Consider the following 18771-nt stretch of genomic DNA (forward strand, 5'->3'; position numbering starts at 1 on the left):
TAAAATATGTTAATAGCAACTATAAACAGGATGGTGATCAACTGTTCTCCATGTCCACTGAAGGTAGGATAAGAAGAAATGGGCTTAATCTCCAGCAAGGGAGGTTTAGGTTAGATATTAGGGGAAACTTTCTAACTATAAGGGTAGTTAAGGAATAGGATTCCAAGGGAGGTTGTGGAATCTCCATCATTGGAGGTTTTTAAAAACAGGTTGGACAAACACCTGTCAGGGATGATCTAGGTTTACTTGATTCTGCCAAGTTTAGTCCAAGAGGAGTTATTAGCTCTGTTTTAGTGAAGGTACCACCACCAGACTTGGGTAAGACCCGAAATATATGTATGCCAGTTGAGGAGCCAGTAACCTAGCCATACGAAAGGATGGGTTACTGGTCAAAGCCAAAAACAAAAATCAAAGCCATGTTTGCAGCAGGGAGTTCTGGAGCTGCTTGGTGGGAGGATTTAGGGGATGGAAGGGTGCAACTCATGGAAACATCTTCTCTGACCACTACACATGGGGGCGGGGAAACTTCTTTCTGGGTGGGTCTTGTCCATTGGAGCCTCACATACCATGGGAATGACTAAACTTTGGGCTAGCATAACTCCCCTGTGCTAAGGAGAGGAACGCCTCTCTTTGAGATGCATGATTTACTGCAGCTGGTTGAGGTGGGGGTTGGTACAAACATTACTGATCAAGCCACAGATCTGAGTGACTGAATACGATATATTCTGCTCATTGAGCTGCTTTTTTATGGGTCATCATATGAGCTCATTTTCATAATTTGCTGACCAAGCTGTGTGTTTAGTTTGTTAATTTTTATATTTTCCATTTCCAGTATTTAGGTTGACTCTTTATTGGATGTAATGTCCATCTTGTGAAAGGTCTATTTATTCCTTATCGCTTACACTTAGAGTGCACAGCAGTTCTTTCACAGGTGTGTTCAGTCCTTTATAAGTACTTGGTTAATTTTGTACTGTACATACAAGCATTTCATTTTATTTGTCTGAGGCTTTTTTATTTGTTATATTGCTCTGCTTAATTTGTAAAAGCAAATTAAGTTGCAATGAATCGGTATATTAGGTTGGATGGTTGCATGGAGTAAGTGAAACAAACAAGTTCGCCAAACCAATTGCTTTATACTTTGGAAACAATCATGCCACTGTTGGAAAAAGAAAAGTTGCTAATTTTGTTACGTACTAACTGACTCATAGCAGACAGCTGGTAGAGAATGTTCTTATTCCAATCAAGCTGATTTTGTATAATGAGTTGAGCAAATGTACACAACTGGATAAGCAATGTATATAAAAACAGTAATATGCAGTTCATTTAACCAAACAGTACAGAGTATAAAATTTCAACCACTAATGTTCACAGTACCATTAGCAGTTAACAATGTGTTCAGTCCTTTCAGTATGGCATAGAGCTAGATTGGCAGGACCTAAAATTCAGCCACTACAGAACTGAACTTTATCAAAGTATGACACTGAATTAATAAAGTACAAAAATCAGAAGCACTGAAATATGCCGCTGAATCAGTCAAGTATTCTTAGTGATAGTTAAAGCAGTCTATGCAGCTGTCAGTGAAGTGTGTAAAAAAAAAAAAATGTAACTACAATGTACACACCTTAACCAGAAAAATATGCAGCTTGCTCAATAAGCTATGCAAACGTCTCTTGAAATGAAGTACTGTAATAATAGTTAGTGATACAGTAAGCAAACATTTGCCGAACAAGTAAAATAGGCTGCTGGTGTGATTTTTGTCCTTATTGATGTTCTTTATTAATAAATCATAAAGAGAAACGAGACTAGGTATACACTGTCCACATAGAAAATAGCAATTCAAACCATCTTGTCATTACTCTGCATGATTTTTATTACTTTTGAGGGGTATTAATGGGTGACATTGCATGATTAATGCAATTTCAATACTCAATTTGTTTAAGAGCATAACCGAAAACACTGATAGTAATAGAGTATGCTTAAAAAGACACTGGTAACTGATATAGAGGAGACACACACTGTGCGCGCGCTCTCTCTCTCTCAGATGTGTCTGTTCTTTGTTGTTCTCTCTATTACTGTTAGAAAGGATGTGAGAATTGGGGGGGGGCAAATTGCAGTGGGAGCTGTTTCAGGGGATCACAAAGTCTGAAGCGGTGGCCTACCTAGGGAATCTCAAATCTCCTCACAGAAATGGAGAGGAAAAGGAACAGACTTTCTTTCTTGCTTACTATGTGAGTGCCAAATAGTCAAGTGGTGGTGGCTTGTTTGCTGAGCCTAAAGTGGAAATTAAAGAGTAAGAAAACAAGATGAGTAAATGTCTGCCCTATCCTCAGGGTTAAATATGCTACACAAGTGCACCAGCTCCTCTCCAAATAAAGGCCTTTAAAAACACATTTCTACTTTGTTAGGGGAGGTGTGATCAGGGAAAAATACCAAGACAAAAGCTGGGAAAAACCTGAGCTAATTTTATTTTACATTTTACCTGTGTGCCAGTGCCTTGAAAAGGGCCATATGCCTTCTTAAAGGCTTACTTAGGCTTACTATAACAGTTACTACAAACAATGGCTCTCAGGGTATTTTGCATCAAGGGTCATATTGGCATTTTGCCTGTCCCCCATTCCATGGGGGACTAGGGAGGGATAGTACCTCTGCTGGAGAAACACGTCATGCTTCTTTGGGAGTAGTCCATCCACTTTGGTCCCCACCTACACCCAGCTCCCACCTATGGCTCCAAGTAACGGCTTGAATGCGACAGCAGCCACACCCCGGGAAATCGCTTCGATGAGCGGGCCAAACCAGGTGAGGGTAGCCGATGGGTTTTTTGCCCTCAGCGAGATAGGGAAACTGTCTTTCTCTAGCATGCGACGACTGTTCCGGAGGACTGGGCGGAGGAAATCAATTTGTGATTCAACTTGTTCTTTGCTTGTGTTCTCAGCCATGCAACAAAGGACTTGGATCAGGGGATATACATCCGCTACTGACTTGATGGCTCCCTCTTTGATCTTTGAAGACTCAGTGCTAAGAATAAGACGCTGGAAAGACTTCTTGTCAAGGCACTTTTTGCAGATGACTGCGCCTTGATGGCTTATAGACAAGACGACCTTCATGTCATCACTGATAGATTTTCTGAAGCATCTCAGCTCTTTGACCTCACCATCAGTCTCAGGAAGACAGAGGTCTTGTTCCAACCAGCACCTCATTAAAATGCCCCAGTGCCAGCCATCTTCATCCAAGGCACACAGTTGAAAAATGTAGATCAGTTCAAGTATGTGGGCAATACCATCTCAAGTGACGGTTCCTCGATAAGGAAATCTTCTTCAGAATTAGTAAAGCCAGCCAGGCCCTAGGCCGACTTCGAACAAAAGTTCTAAACCAACTCAACATCCGTCTCTCTACCAAATTGAATATCTACAGTACAATGGTTCTAACATCTCTCCTATATAGATCTGAGACATGAATTCTTTATAGAGGTCACGTTAAACAGCTTGAGCAATTTCACATGTTCTCCCTCTGCTCAATAATGAGCATTCACTGGCAGAACAGAGTGACCAATATTAAGGTCCTTGAAAAAGCAAACACAACCAGCATTGAGGAAATGTTATTGAGCGCACAACTTAGGTGGGCCGGGCATGTCATCCGAATGGAAGACCACCGTCTCCCAAAATAGATTTTGTATGGGGAGCTGAGTCAGGGCCAAAGAAAGAAGAGTCATCCATATAAACATTTCAAAGATAAGATGAAGAGCAGTCTCCAGTGGGCTGGCATCAATGCCAAAGAACTTGAGCAAATGGCTCAGGACAGGAGTCACTGGCAATCTCTGACAAGATCAGCACGTGACAAGTTTGAGTGGGATCGATGAAATTATCTCCAGGCTGCACATGAAAGGCGCCACAGAGCTGCATCATCAAACATCATAGATACAGACTTCCCGTGCCCTCGGTGCAGCCAACTCTGTGCATCAAGATTCGGACTGCAGAGTCATATGCGTAGCCATGTATGAGAACTGCGACAATATCGTCATCATCATCAGCGATGGACTACCAATAATATTCCATTCCCAGGCTCTATCACCTCCCCATGGCTCCCAGTCTCCACGGCCAGCCAGTGCCATTCACAGTTTCTCACTCCCACTACTCCAGTCCCAGTCTCACCAGACTCCTTGTCCCAATCTACTTCTTCACCCCTCCCCCCAGTCTTACTTCTGTCCCCTCTGCATTCTAATCCGAGGGCTGTCTTCTCCATGTTGCCTGGGTGCCAACAGAGGGATCACTAGGAGCACTAGAGATGGGCTCCCTACTCTCAGTTCCAGTGTCTAGCCTCAGCCCAACTCCCAGAGCAGCCAGGAGTGGTCATTAATAGGAAATTCTGGCTTTACCCCTGAAGTCAGTTGCTCTGTGGGGAGAGCTCCTGTGTAATCTGGTCAGCATTAGGAGCCAGGGTGCTACTTTTCAAAGACTTATAACTTGGCCAGATTTTCCTGAGGCAAAAGGCAAATTGCAGACACTTAAGGCCACCCCTCGGCCAAATTTCAGGTGTCTATTCCAAAGCATGTGAACTCTGGAGTTGTCAAAAGAAAGGGGAGACAGATTTTTTAGCACAGAGGCTAGAGAAAAACATATTGTTTTGCCTCTCTCTAAAATGGCTGAATCGTTTTGGCTGAAATTTTCCAAATAAATTCAGCCAAATAAGTTCAGCTAACAGTATGGTCCAACCTTCAGTATGAACCAGTTAGGCATCCAGGAACTAAGGGTATGTCTACATTGCAACGGAAGCCTGTTCTTGAGCCTGGGCTCAAGCCTAACCCCGCTTGCATCTACACTGCAATTGTGCTAACCCAGGGCTCGGACCCAGAGTCCCAAGACCCTGCAGAGCAGGAGGGTCTATGCTCGAGTTAAGCCAGGAACCAGGGTCTGAGCCCTACTGTTCTGCAGTGTAGATGCCATCCCGCTTGACTCGGGTCCCAGGAGTTAGCCAGAAGTATCCCACTATTCCATGGGACAACTTCCTTAGTCCTCTCTATCCTAACCATCTACTTATTGAAAATGGCAGTAGCTCAGGTCAGCATTAACCCATTCTCTTCTGAGCACCAATCTGCAAGCACACTGTCAGAGAGACCCTGGGTTTGCAATGGAGAGCGAACTGATCAAGGCTTTCGCAAAGCAAGTTGCTTCAAAACCTCCTGTAGCATGCAGGGTGGGCAGTAAAGTGTTCCCACAGTGCCACAGGGTCCTAGGAATAAACTGGCCATATTTTGGAGGGGAACAGGGCACACTAGGGACTCTGGGATATGGTTACTTTGACTTGGGTCTGCACACTGCAGCATGGATGCCAGTGCTCTAGGTTGGAGCATGAGTTAGAAATGTTGTAACATAGGGTTTACAATCTCGATGCTCAAACCCAGAGTTCCCTAACATGGGTGAGCTGACTTGAGTCCCACCAACCCTGGGCTTACACTGCAGTGTAGCCATACCCTAAATGGTTCAAAATCCAGCAGAAATACTTCAGCCCTTCAACCATCCAAGATGCAGGATTTGGGCATTGTGCAATGGCACTAAGTAGGGATCTTTTAGATGAGATTTTAAAACCTGAGGTCTTGCACTCTGCATGGACATTGAATATCCCATAGTATTTTGGTAACAGTGGGGATTTGCCCAGGTGCTTTAGACCAAATTTCTCTCTGCTCCTACCACTGTTGTGTAGCCTGCTGTCCACTAGCTGGTTGTCAGTGTTGTCAACTATCATGAATCTTACAATATTTGGTGCTTTCCTTAAAGTTCCAGCTCCTGAAGTCATGGGACTACACAAGACTCAGATTTTTTTTTAAGAAAAAAACAAATTGCCAATCCTCACAGTGGCAGAGAAATACTGAAAATGTGACCCAAGCGTACCTTAAAGGCTTAAAAAAAAAAAGCACATAAAAAGAATCCCTTTTAAAAAAAAAAGGCATGGTTCTTAAACTAATCTCATGACTTTTGATGCCTGACTTATAACTTTTGAATGCATGTAGTTGGCAATACGATATTGCTGCCTCCCCACCAAACAACGGTTCTGTGGTTCTGTATGTATTTCAAAGGTTTTTCGCCTTCCTCCGCAGCATAGGGCAGGGGTCGCAGGCTGGAGGATTCTGTTGTGGGTGGGTCAGCTTTTGTGGCCTGCATCATGCGGGAGGTCAGACTAGATGACCATATTGGTCCCTTCTGACCTTAAAGTCTATGAGTCTATGAGTCTGGGGATCCTTCAGGATAAAAGGTGTTATATAAAAGTATATGCTTATAAAAAGATAGTGGAGGAACCCAACAGTGCAGAGCCAGTAACTAATAGCTGAAGTTGCCACCAGTGACTGAAAACAAACAGTACACTAAGTATTGTACAAATTTCCTAACAAAGACTTCTAAAGGTTATTTTTTTTGACCTTTTAAAATTTAATTAAATACCTTTAACATTTTTAAATAACCAACATATTCTTTCTTCCTGTATAGGAAACATGTCTCCTTTCAAGTTTAAAAAAGTTTTAAAAGGTTTCAAACTTTATGGCATTTAGTCCTTTTCCTCCCACCCCCATTAGTTAACAAATATTTAAAATCTCTCTGCTGTCATAAGAAAATAAATTCTCACCTACTGAGGGATGATGTTAAGAATCATACAGAGCCCCAGCTGCACCTGTGTTCTGTTAACTGGAAATTGTCAAGTCTTTGCACAGGTACTAACGTCTTACAAAGATAATGAAAAGAAAGGTTTACAGATTGTGAATTATAGGATTTTCTCCCTCTGGAGCTCTCATTAAAACACTTAAAGAGGAGAGAAGGTAAATTTTAGCACATCACATATAACAGATTAAAATAAGACAGATTTTTAATGAAATAAATGCTGTTGGATGTACAGTATCAGGGGGTAGCCGTGTTAGTCTGTATCTACAAAAACAACAAGGAGTCTGGTGGCACCTTAAAGACTAACAGATTTATTTGGGCATAAGCTTTCATGGGTAAAAACCTCACTTCTTTAGATGCATAGATGCGAAGTAACTCCCTGCTCTCCATGTGTCAGTATATAATGCCTGCATCTGTAACTTTCACTCTATGCATCCGAAGAAGTGAGGTTTTTACCCACGAAAGCTTATGCCCAAATAAATCTGTTAGTCTTTAAGGTGCCACCAGACTCCTTGTTGTTTTTGTTGGATGTACAGTATCTCAATACCAAATATAAAATGAGCAAATTTATTATTGCAGCAAAGTATTGATATGATGTTCTTGGCCTGAGAATCTATGACTAGTAGATGAAGAAAGAGGTATCACCCAATATTTGTGTCTTTCAATAAATGGGGCATAATTACTTTAGAAATATAAAATGTTCTTCAAAATTAATTGTCAGTTGCATAATGTTCCCTGGCTACCTGGTCTTTCCAATGAGGTTTCTGCTAGTCTCAACATGAATGCTGTTATGCATGCGCACACACACAGGAGTTTCAGGATCCATGCAGGGCACAGCCATCCATTCACAGACACAATGCTGTTCATAATGTGTGCAGAAGGGATTGCATTGATGAGATCAGTCTTATTTCACACACATTTTATTGGACTGGAATCCTATGGAGAGGGACATCTCAGACCCACCCCTTCTTGACCAAAAAGTGCACAAACTGGGATATACAGCCACAGAGGGGATTCTGAGTGATCAGAGGATGCACGCTGTAGGACTGCTGCTCCCATATTCAAGGCCCTGCACTCCAGATACACTAAGTCTGGCTCCCCTGCATGGTCTATCAGACCCAAAACATAGTGAAGAAATAAGTAGGGCTGGTCAAAATTTTTCCATCAAAAAACCTATTCTTTAACAGACCATTGGCTTTTGATGAAAAAACTTTCACAAAAAAACCAACACCTTTCCACAGAAAATTTTGACTTTTCATAAAAACTGAACACCCCAAAACCAAAAGTTTTGGTTTCAACTGAAAACCAAATAAATACATTTGGAAATGCTGCTTGGTGCCTATTGGGAGTTGCAGTTCTCTTCTGGACTGAGTTTCCCAATGGGACTACATCTCCTATGATACACAATGGTGAGGGACTCATGTGTTGCACTAAGGTGGCTCAAGAAGAGTCAAGGAGCATGGTGCATGATGGGAGATGTAGTCCAGTCCAAATATTCAAGTTTAAAGGACTGACATGTAATACTGACATTCTCAAAAGAAAGGAATGGAGGATAATAGCCATCAGTTGCACTAAGTGTTAGAGAGTAGAAAAAAAGACATTTGTATGCAGTCATTTTGCTCAGCGCTAAAAAAAAATACAGAAGACAACAGTCTGTACCCAAAGGACCTCACACTCATAATCAGATTTGAGGAAGGCACAGACAAAAAGGGTCAGATCCATATGACATGAAGGCGTGAAGAGTAGGACAGGAGATATTCCAAGCATAATTGGTGGCTTAGAAGAAGATGTGAAGCCAAGAGTGAGAGGAAGATAAAAAAAAGAAAGCATGTTAAGAAGAAAGGCTTGGGAGAAGCATTGCCAGTGTTTGCAGTGTATTTTGGATTTGTGCAGTTGATGTATCTAATAGTTTAGGGTGAAGGGTTAAAATCCATGTGCATTTTATATAACAACCTGGTATATAGATTGTGCCAGCTCTTTTCCAGACCCAAAGTCCAGAGTATGGTCAAGGGACCAGAGGCCTAGCAAATAGTCATTAGCTAAGAGAAAGCTGGGGTAAACAAGATAACATTGCCTTTGCTAAGATATGTTTGGTCAGTAGAAATGCCAGATGTGGAAGCAATAACTGAATAATTATGTTTCATCCAATGTTTCAAATTGAACAAAGGATCCCTGTTCCTATTGTGTTTCTCCTGTAGGGAAACATTCTTCCCACAGATCCAACCTTGAGTTTATGAAAAGTTGGCACATCTCAGTATAAAATATGGCATCCTTCCACCTCCCTTCCCAGGGACCAATGCTTGCCTTAAGACATAAAGGAGACAATTTTTATTGTGATATACTTTCACTGTTTCTTTGCTTTAACCCCTAGGAATGTACCTGTTGGACAATCAAAGGAGTTGCTCCATTCCTATGGACCCCAAATCAGAATTCTACATATATATTTTATACTAATAACATTTTATCAAAGTATTAATTAAATGTTAACTTGCTAACTTGAGACCATGGGCGGAGACATTATGTAACCTGTTAACCATTGGCTAATGTGCTATCTTGTCTTGCTGCAAAACCTATCCTGGGGTGTGGAACTGCCTACCCCGTCACTTTCCCCCGCCCATGGAAAATCTATATATTCTATTGTAATTAATTGATTGACAGTGTCTCTGAGCCTAATAAGCAAAGTGACACTCCACCAGCGCTGTGTGTAATAAACTCCTATGCTTGACCTCTACACGGTGTGGATTTATGTCCTTCAAGGGTTATGATTTTCCTTCCTAGACTTTCATGCATATCATGGGAATCTGTAAGGGCAGGGTAAGAGGTTATAGTGTGTAAGAAGCTGAGAGGTGGGCATATGGGGGAGAGGCCCAAAAATATAATAAGCAAATTGCCAGTCTCTTCATTTCAATGTTTCCTGATATGTTGAGAAAATGAAGTCATTTTAACATGCACAACCAATGCTTTTTGTCATAACAGGGCTTGGTGATCTTGACAGTGTTGCAGTAATCATAGCTTCACAAAGATAAAAAGCTCTAACAATTTCTTCAGTAACTAGATACAGATAGATTTTCTATCAGTGTTATCCATGCTTGCCTTTGATTTCTACCTATTTGTTTTTGCTTCAAACCTTTACAGGGAAAAGCATACTCTATTTTTACAACTTGGATCCCTCTGCAACACAGAGTTGAAGAGTAGTGATGGAGTGCAGGATTTGATTCCACACACAGTTCCTTTGGTAGTGGTGGCCACAGCCTAAAACAAAACAAACACTCCCAGTTGCTCTACAGCACTGGCACTCTTCTTCTTAGTAGCAGTAAATATTTATAAAGAATTGGACATTGTGCCTCATTGTGCTAGGCACTGTGCAAAACACTGAAGAAAAAAAAAAGACAACCCTCTCCTGAAGAGCTTACAACCTTCCTTTTCAGGAGCAGATCAAATATTTCTACAAGTTCTTTTCATCATCTGAGGAACACAGGCAGCATGTGTACTTTTATTCTCTGCAGTGGACACATAATCCATGCTATTGTGACTTTTAAAATAAATTATGCCAGTGGATTACCCTGACGGGCCACGTGCGGCCCGTGGGCCGCAGGTTGCCCACCACTGGTCTAGATAATACTTAGTCCTGCCATGAGTGCAGGGGACTGGACTAGATGACCTCTGACGGTCCCTTCCAGTCCCATGATTCCATATTAGATTTACCCAAGTAGAACAGCATCTAAACCTCTCGATGATCATTATGAGACAATAACACTAGGGCTGCAAGAGATGCTTACATTGAGATTTCTAGGAAGTTCAAAGACAGTTTCCTTATTAAGAGATGGAGTTCTCTACAGAACTCGTGACATCCACCCCTTGTCAAGGTACCCCTTGTCTGGAGGTAACAAATCCTTTCATCACAGCTCTACTCTACACATGATTTTTTCATGTCTGATTTACTGAAAGGAGGATACCAACAGAGAACAATAAAAGCCAAAAGGATCTAACTTACAAGACAGACTCATATTTTGTTCATGTTTGTAATTATATTACCCTAACTATAGACCGGATTACATTATATTTTACAAGAATATTGACAACTGTAAAACCTATCAAAATATAAACATCAATTAAGGTAAGGTTGAATTATACACATAAGGAACATTTTCTTTATTGAACAGTTTTCAAAGATTGTTATTTCAAAAGAGTTTTCTAGATATAATGCAAATAAAATGCAAATATTATCTCCTTAACAGCAGTAAATTACCAGAAAAACTCTAAGATGTTTAGCTACAGTATATGAAAACTTCTAAAGATAGCTGGGGAGATTTAATCAGCATAATCCTTATTCAAAAAGTGCTGGTTTACATAAAGAAAAGCCTTTTAATACAAACATACAACAATTTTGAATGATTGTACTTATTTACATCTGTTGAGGGACCTGAACTAGCATTTGAAACTAAAGTAGCTTATTTCTCTGTGAAATGTAAATGTGAGAAATACTTTTGGAATGCTCTTTTAAAAATTGATAGCATATTATTTTACAGAATTACAGTAAATGTGGATCTAAAGTGAGAGTTGTCAAACATAGCTCTCTCTTGTATAAAATCCCTGAGAAAAATTGAAAGCCATGCCTAGAGCAACTAAAGGTTATATGACCAAAAATATTTTAGAAATATGGGTAGGATATTTATTTTAATTCAATAGGGAATCATATCTAACTTAAGGGTTCATGGCTTTTGTCATAAGAGTCTTAGTTGGGTTTATACTGGAAATATGAGAAAACAGAGTTTTGGCAAATACAAGGACTCAGAAACTTGACAATTTGTGTAACAAATTATTTGACTTGAACTAAGGTGGTCCTATGTCAGCATACCTATTTAAATGTACAGAAATTTAGAAGGCTTGCTAGAAAACTCAGATAAGTTATTTTCTTGCCATTTTATAATTTTCACATATACAAATAAAAGATTAGCAGAGTTAACTCTGGTCTAAGGCCAAGGAAGCTATTATCTCAAGGAACTGGCATTACATATTTATTCTCTGAATTAAGCCTAATTATGGCTTCTGATTTTCAGCTTTAACAAGATAGATAAATAGATAGATAAGATAAAGATAGATAGATACCCCATAAAACATTGGGAAAACACCATAAATGGTTACTTGTATCTAAGGTCTTGTCTACATGGAGCAGTAATACTGACTGCTAATGTGCTGCATATTAATTGGTCCATGTAGACACTGCTGGTGTGCACCAATGGTTCCCTACTGTGCTTTAATATAGTGGTGTTTGAAACAGTACTACATGAAAGTGCACTAGGGAACATACAAAGAGATTACTCATTACCGTATATAAAACTGCAAAGAGTAATGTATATAATATATGTTGTTCATTACAGTATATGAAAAGAGAAAGTCCTGAAAAACCCCATTTTTTTCCAGCATCTGAGAATTTTTTGAGTTTTATGTAAAGATACACTGTGAAAAATTAAATGAATAAACCTGAAAAACAGAAGCCCTAATCATAAACATGGAATCCTGATGTCTGTTAAAGTGAGCTCAAATGGCTATTTCAGCACCAGAATGTATCATGGCAAAATGTCACTGTATTATACATAAACTTCCAAAGGAAATACTGTTGAATACACAGAGAGGTCCTAAGAAAAAGCCACAGCAATTCAGTTCTCTCTGCTTCTCTCACCCCTGGGACGACCTTTCACAATAAGAATTGTCAGTGCCTTATTTATAATGGCAGATCTCAGGTTTGATTCTGGCAGCTTTTGATCACTTGATGGCCCAAAAGCTTTCATATACAGAAGAATCTGCTGCTTCTTTGGCATCCTGCAGTGTGTTTAAACCTCAAAAGCAACTTTTAGTCCCAGAAGTGAATTACTGAAGCAGTGTAAACAAAACACAAACGTCACAAAATGATGAATATCTCAAACAAAATATCTTTGTCAGATGGATGACAACTTCACATCGCCTGAAAGGCATCTGTAAGCAACTGTAGACTGTAAATAAAATTCTGATTTACAAACTAAAGGTAAAAAAAAATTAATTATTTCAACTTTAATACACTTTTTTTGGAAATGCATGAAAAACATACATAAATAAATAATATTTTTGCATATGTTCAAAGTTCCCTGAAGGTAGCCTCCTACGCAGGTGCACATTCCTGGGTCACACTAGTCTATGTAACAATGTAAATACAAGATAATTAGAGAATTGTCTTCAAAGAAGCCTTGTTATTCACTTTATTAATGTCATGTAAACAAATAAGCTTTGATGAATATGTGACAATGACAGTTGTCTGTCAGTAGAAATTCTTTCCAGGATGGATTATACTGATTAGGTAAGAACTCTATACAGATGCAATATACAATTAACTTTCTTAGAATTGAAAGTTTTCCCCCCCCATCTTCTGAATAGATGCATGGTCAAGAGGAAAATCATGCCACCCCCCCCCAACCCCCCCAAAAACCCCAAGTAGTAGCAGTACTGTGCATAAGAGATTTTAGCACAAAGATTCAATAACATTGGTTTGCCACAGTCAGATTTTCAATTTTTATAAATCCCTGGAGCTGTTTTAAGGTTACTATGGATGCCACAAAGCACTGGATCTATGCCTCAGTATAATAGATATCATGTATTGTTTTTGCAAAGAGCCTAAATAAAAACAGAATATTGCAGACTGATTGGCTTGGTAGTGCAACCTTTTAATACTGTCTATGACTACATTAATATACAAAAAATTGCTACAGCACAATCATTAGGGAAGTAAGAGATCTGGAAATGCCGGCTTCTTGTGAATTTACTACCAAGTTAAACAAGCAATGTAACTGAATATAAAGTACTATATTTTCAGTACATCCTTTAATCAAATAAATATGCCCATCAGAAATGTGATAAGTTTGGACAAAATCCAAAGAGATCTAAGTATACAGCTGAGTATTTTAATGGATTTACAAGGCTTTTATTCAAAATCTTTAGACACATGCATGTATGGTACAAGGCTCCTTTCTGACTAAATCTATACTGCTACGTTGAGAAATAAAATTTGCTGTATTTTCATTTCATTGATCAGTGACAGTGTACTTTATTCATATGTATAATGTGCATTATGGACTTACCTGCATCCCGGTCCTTTACAGATCTAAGATGTTTTATATATTGCAAAATATTAATCCACATCCTTACCTATACTCTTTCCTGCAGTTTATGTTCTTTATGACAATAAAAATGTATAACCACTTTAGAAGTAAATGTAGTCATTGAAATATGAATGGGAAATGAAGCTAAGCAATATTTATTGCCAAATAAGTGTTTGATTATCATTATTAAGGAACATTTCCAGTCTTTTTCATTTAAATAACTGGAAAATAATCCCCTTTTGTATATTGAATGCTATTTAAATTAGAACTACTCAACAATTTGCATCATTTTGCTACAAATATTTGTAACCATTCTAAATTAGAGGGAAGCTAAAGTGTTAGAAGAAATGATATTCACAAAACTGGGGAAAGACTATGAATTCAAAGGGCTCAATTCACTCCCAGGTTCCACAGAGAGAGAGGTTCTGCAATGCCCCAACAATGCACCTTGAGGGTGGAGCAGAGCTAGCCACAGAACAGCTGCAAAAATGAAGAGAGATGGCATAGCCCAATCACCAGAAGTGTTTGCTGTTCCAGCATGTCCTAACTAAGTCCTAATGCTGCCAGGGTCAACAGTGCAAACACTTCCTACCTTTGCTACCTGTGATTGCCGCCCCCACTAGCACAGGAGGGTGCTAACTTCACCACCACAACCCCCCTAGCCCTGCACAAGCAGAAGTGAATCCAGTCCAAATACCTGATGATCAAAGAGTCAATGTTGTATTAAAAGGACATACAGAAACAACGGAATTGCAGCATTTAGTTATGCTCATAGAAATCATATTTAAGAAAAATGCAAATATTTGGAAGCCAGGGAGCTATTTTAAAGATCTGCTAAGAGTATTCACTCCAGGAGATGGTTTCAAACATCAGTGCTTTTGAAAACAGAAAACAGAATCATCAGCCACTTCAAGCAGGTCTTGCTGTGACACCAGAAAGTCAATTCACTCAGTTTAGCAGCATTCAATTCTCAACATTTTGTTCTGGGTTTCTGTCAAGTTATTCTAGGCTGTGAAATTGTCAGGAATGATGGATGACTATCAGCCTTCTGCTATCTTCTTGCCTTCTCCTTAGAGATTTGCGGCTGCTGACTGCAAAGCAAATTCCTTTTCTTCTTTTTTTTTTTTCCTTTTTTTTTTTTGCACAACATGCCAAATGAACAACAGTAATTATGAGAAAGCCTACACTACAATTATTTTAGCACTTAACTTTGTATTGACAACTGTAAGAGAGAGCTCTCTAGATTGATTAGCAATGATATAGCTTCCTGCCTTTATACTGTAGCTTCAATAATTTCTTTACATGTAATTTTACCAGAAACACTGGTTTTCCATTCCTTACTGTTTTAAAACTATAAATTGCATTAATTGTGGAAAACTTCTAATATTTAAATAAAATTAGTAGTCTATCCTAATTGTAACCAGTGTTTCATCAAACTGTATAGTACTTTTCATACAATCAAAACCAAACAAAAGAGAATAATTTAGGGATATTAAACAGAATTTCATTAAGGAAGGGGCAGAAGTTTTGTTATTGTTTCAGTCCAAACTTTGTATTCCCCTCCCACATAAATCTTGTTTCTCACACCAAATTCAGCCCTGGTGTATATTGAGGCAAGTCCATTGAAAGTGGCATTAAATCTGTTTACACATTGATTGAATGTGATCTCAAATCTGCAAAGCATTTACTACTGTGCTTATGAGGAGACAGTTCTGGTCCAGAAGAGGAAAGCGACTTAAGGGAGGAGAAATACCAAGTTAGAGCTGAATGAATAACTTGATTCTTTGGTTCAGAGACTGAACCAAAAAAATAAATAAAATTGTTTTGGGTCAATCTAACATGGAAATTTTGTTTTTTTTTCATCCAAATGAAAAAGTGAAAATTTTGTTTTGGTTGGAATAAAAATGAGGTGTTCATCTCAAAAAAGTTTATGTTTTTAGCATTTTGTTTTCAGCTATATCCTAACTTTTTTGTTTTATTTAAACAAATGTAGCTACATTTCTAAATAAAAAGATCAAAATATTTCATTTCTAAAAGGCCTAAAGGAAGCATTTTGGACTATTGATTTTTTTTTTAAGCTGAAACTGTTTGCCAAATTCAACCCAAATTCACAAATATTTTGGTTGATCTGAAACTACATTTTTCAGTGAAACTATTTGTCCAACAAATTTCGCCCAGTTCTACTTGTGATGGCATAAATTGGGACATTCTTCAGACCCACAGCAATTATGGCTCACTCAAATTTTCCAATTGTGTTCAAAATAACTGCACAATTCAACATTAACAATTCAATAGCAATATCAATAAGCCAATTAATTTGCATTGCTCTCATTCACATTTGCAACCTTTTCAATCATACCTTCTCAGGTCAGGACAAAGTGTTCCAAGTGGTTAAGAAAGGTTAAAAACTTTAAGGATTTGAAACAGCAAGCCTCACTAATTATAGAGCATCTAGATAAAATAACCCCAGAAGGAAAATATTATTACTTCAGCAACCATTACCACCACATTCTTCCGTGGATGCCCCTCTGGGATCAGTTTTTGGTCCATTTTATGTTTGGTCAGTATATGCAGTTTATAAGTAGCTAAAACATGAACATATAGTATGTTGATGAAAATGACCATTTTGCTACTGTCCTGATCTTCCCTTTGTTAACTATATGGTTTCCTCTGGATTGCTCATGAATAATCACTTCACATTACACATGGAAAAAATAATGGTTTCTTTTCTCTAGGAAAAAAAATTTATCCTGGTAGTAATCTTAAAATCCATTTGGTGACTTTACTTAAAGTTCCCTCAATCAGATTCCTTGGAATCCTGAGGACGTTCAGCACACATCAGTATTTACATGAAAAATAAGGTATCTGCTGTACTGAAGTTCTCATTAAGAATTGGATGTTGTCTCATAAATACGTGCTAGTGTTACAATCAAGAATTCACGTTTGTATTTCATCTAGACCAGGGATCAGCAACCTTTCAGAAGTGGTGTGCCGATTCTTCATTTATTCACTCTAATTTAAGGTTTCGCGTGCCGGTAATACATTTTAAAGTTTTTAGAAGGTCTCTCTCTAAAAGTCTATATTATATAAATAAACTATTGTTGTATGTAAAGTAAACAAAGTTTTTAAAATGGTTAAGACGCTTCATTTAAAATTAAATTAAAATGCAGATCTTATCAGTTTAGTGCAGTGGTTCTTCACATGCGGTGCACGCACCCCCGGGGGGTGCGAGATTCCCTTTCTGGGGGTGCGAGATTTTTTTAGAAGGTAAATCATCGAAAACACAAATTAAGCACAGACACGTAAGTACAACTACTTTGTTTCGTCAAACCTATGTATGTATTAACATTATACATGTTTTAATGATTACTGTAATATACAAAGTTTTACATTTTCAAGTTTTTAAGCTAATTGTAGTGTAATTTTTTATAAGGGCTGCAGAGCGCTGGGACCAGGCCAGGAGCAGAGCCCTGGGCTGACTGCCGGTACCCCAGGCCGGCAGGAGGGCTAAGCAGGGCCGGAAGCCCAGATCCCGGCTGGCAGGGGGCCGGGCGGCTGGAACCCCAGACCAGCAGCGAGGTGAGTGGGGCCAGCGGCTGGTATCCCAGGCCGGCAGCAGGCTGAGCAGGGCCGATGGCTGGGACCCTGGCTGGCAAGGGGCCAGCAGCTGGAGCCCCAGACCAGCAGTGGACTGAGCGGCTCAGTCCGCTGCTGGTCTTTGGTTCCATTCACCGGCTCCTGCCAGTCGGGGTCCAGGCCGCTGGCCCCGCTCAGCCTGCTGCCGGCTGGGGGTTCTGTTCACCTAGGCCGGCAGGAGGCTGAGCGGGGCCGGCAGCTGAGACCCCAGCTGGCAAGGGGCCGGCAGCCGGAACTCCAGACCGTCAGTGGGTTGAGCGGGGCCGGCGAACAGAACCCCAGACCAGCGGGGGCCTGAGCGGCTCAGCCCACTGCCGGTCTGGGGTTCCGTCCTCTGGCTCCTGCCAGCCGGGGTCCTGGCCGCCAGCCCCACTCAGCCTGGTGCTGGCCGGGGGTTCCGTTCATCCAGACCAGCAGCGGGCTGAGCGGGGCCGGCGTCCGGGACCCCAGCTGGCAACAGGTTGCCAAAACCTGGTCTAGACTACTGTGATACAAATTCATCACATCTTTTTCATACTACTTTACAAACTTAAATCTTCACAACTCATGAGCAAGAAAAAAAATCAGTTTAATTTTTGTGAACTTTTATGCATAAAAGATTACCCCTTGCAGGCAGAAAGGAAGAATATCTTGCAGCTGAGGGCAAAATTTGCTCTTAAAGTCTCTAGGGCACTGATTCAGCAACCCTTACAGTAAATAATACTTACACATATAAACAGTCCCATTGACCTCAGTGGGACTACTTGCTTGAAAATGTGCTACTTAACATGGACATGGGTTGCAGAACTGGGCCTTAAATTTGCCACCAAATTACTCAAAAGACAAAAGTTCTTTCAAACAACTCACACACAGTCAGATCAAACACTAAGAGTAAATTATTTAGTCCAGAGATTTGTAATACACGAAGAAATGTAATATTTTACTCTTGGGGCATCTAATTTTTGAAACAATATTATTATAACTAATACTTAGACTATAGAATAGATTATAATGATTTAAGGAACCACTGTGATGATCTACTCTGGCCTCCTGCATAACACAGGCCATAGAACTTAACTGGATTAATTCCTGTTTGAACGTAAATTAATTCCTTCGTATGTTTAAAAGGCATTTCATATATGTCTGCAGTAGAAGTTAATGTAAACACCTAATCAGGGTGGATTAAAATAATTGTAAAATAATTGTTTTTAATTTAAATTTGAAATTATGACAACCTATCTATAGTAACCTAAGCTTATTATGATCTAATGAAATCAATTAAATAAATAAAAATATACACTGATTTTAATGGGAGTTGGGCAGATAACCTGTTTGGCTACTGTTGAAAATCTATAGGACATCTATCTGCATCTTGAGAG

General features: G+C 39.5%; 1 protein-coding gene across 1 annotated transcript in view; it reads right to left on the reverse strand.

Annotated features, from left to right (window-relative positions):
• Positions 1–18771, reverse strand: part of AGBL4 (AGBL carboxypeptidase 4) — a 1406728-nt gene that overhangs the window by 1040047 nt on the left and 347910 nt on the right. The gene's annotated exons all lie outside the window — the stretch shown is intronic.

Source organism: Emys orbicularis, chromosome 8 (assembly GCF_028017835.1).
Source record: "Emys orbicularis isolate rEmyOrb1 chromosome 8, rEmyOrb1.hap1, whole genome shotgun sequence".
In the NCBI taxonomy this organism is placed as follows: Eukaryota; Metazoa; Chordata; order Testudines; family Emydidae; genus Emys; species Emys orbicularis.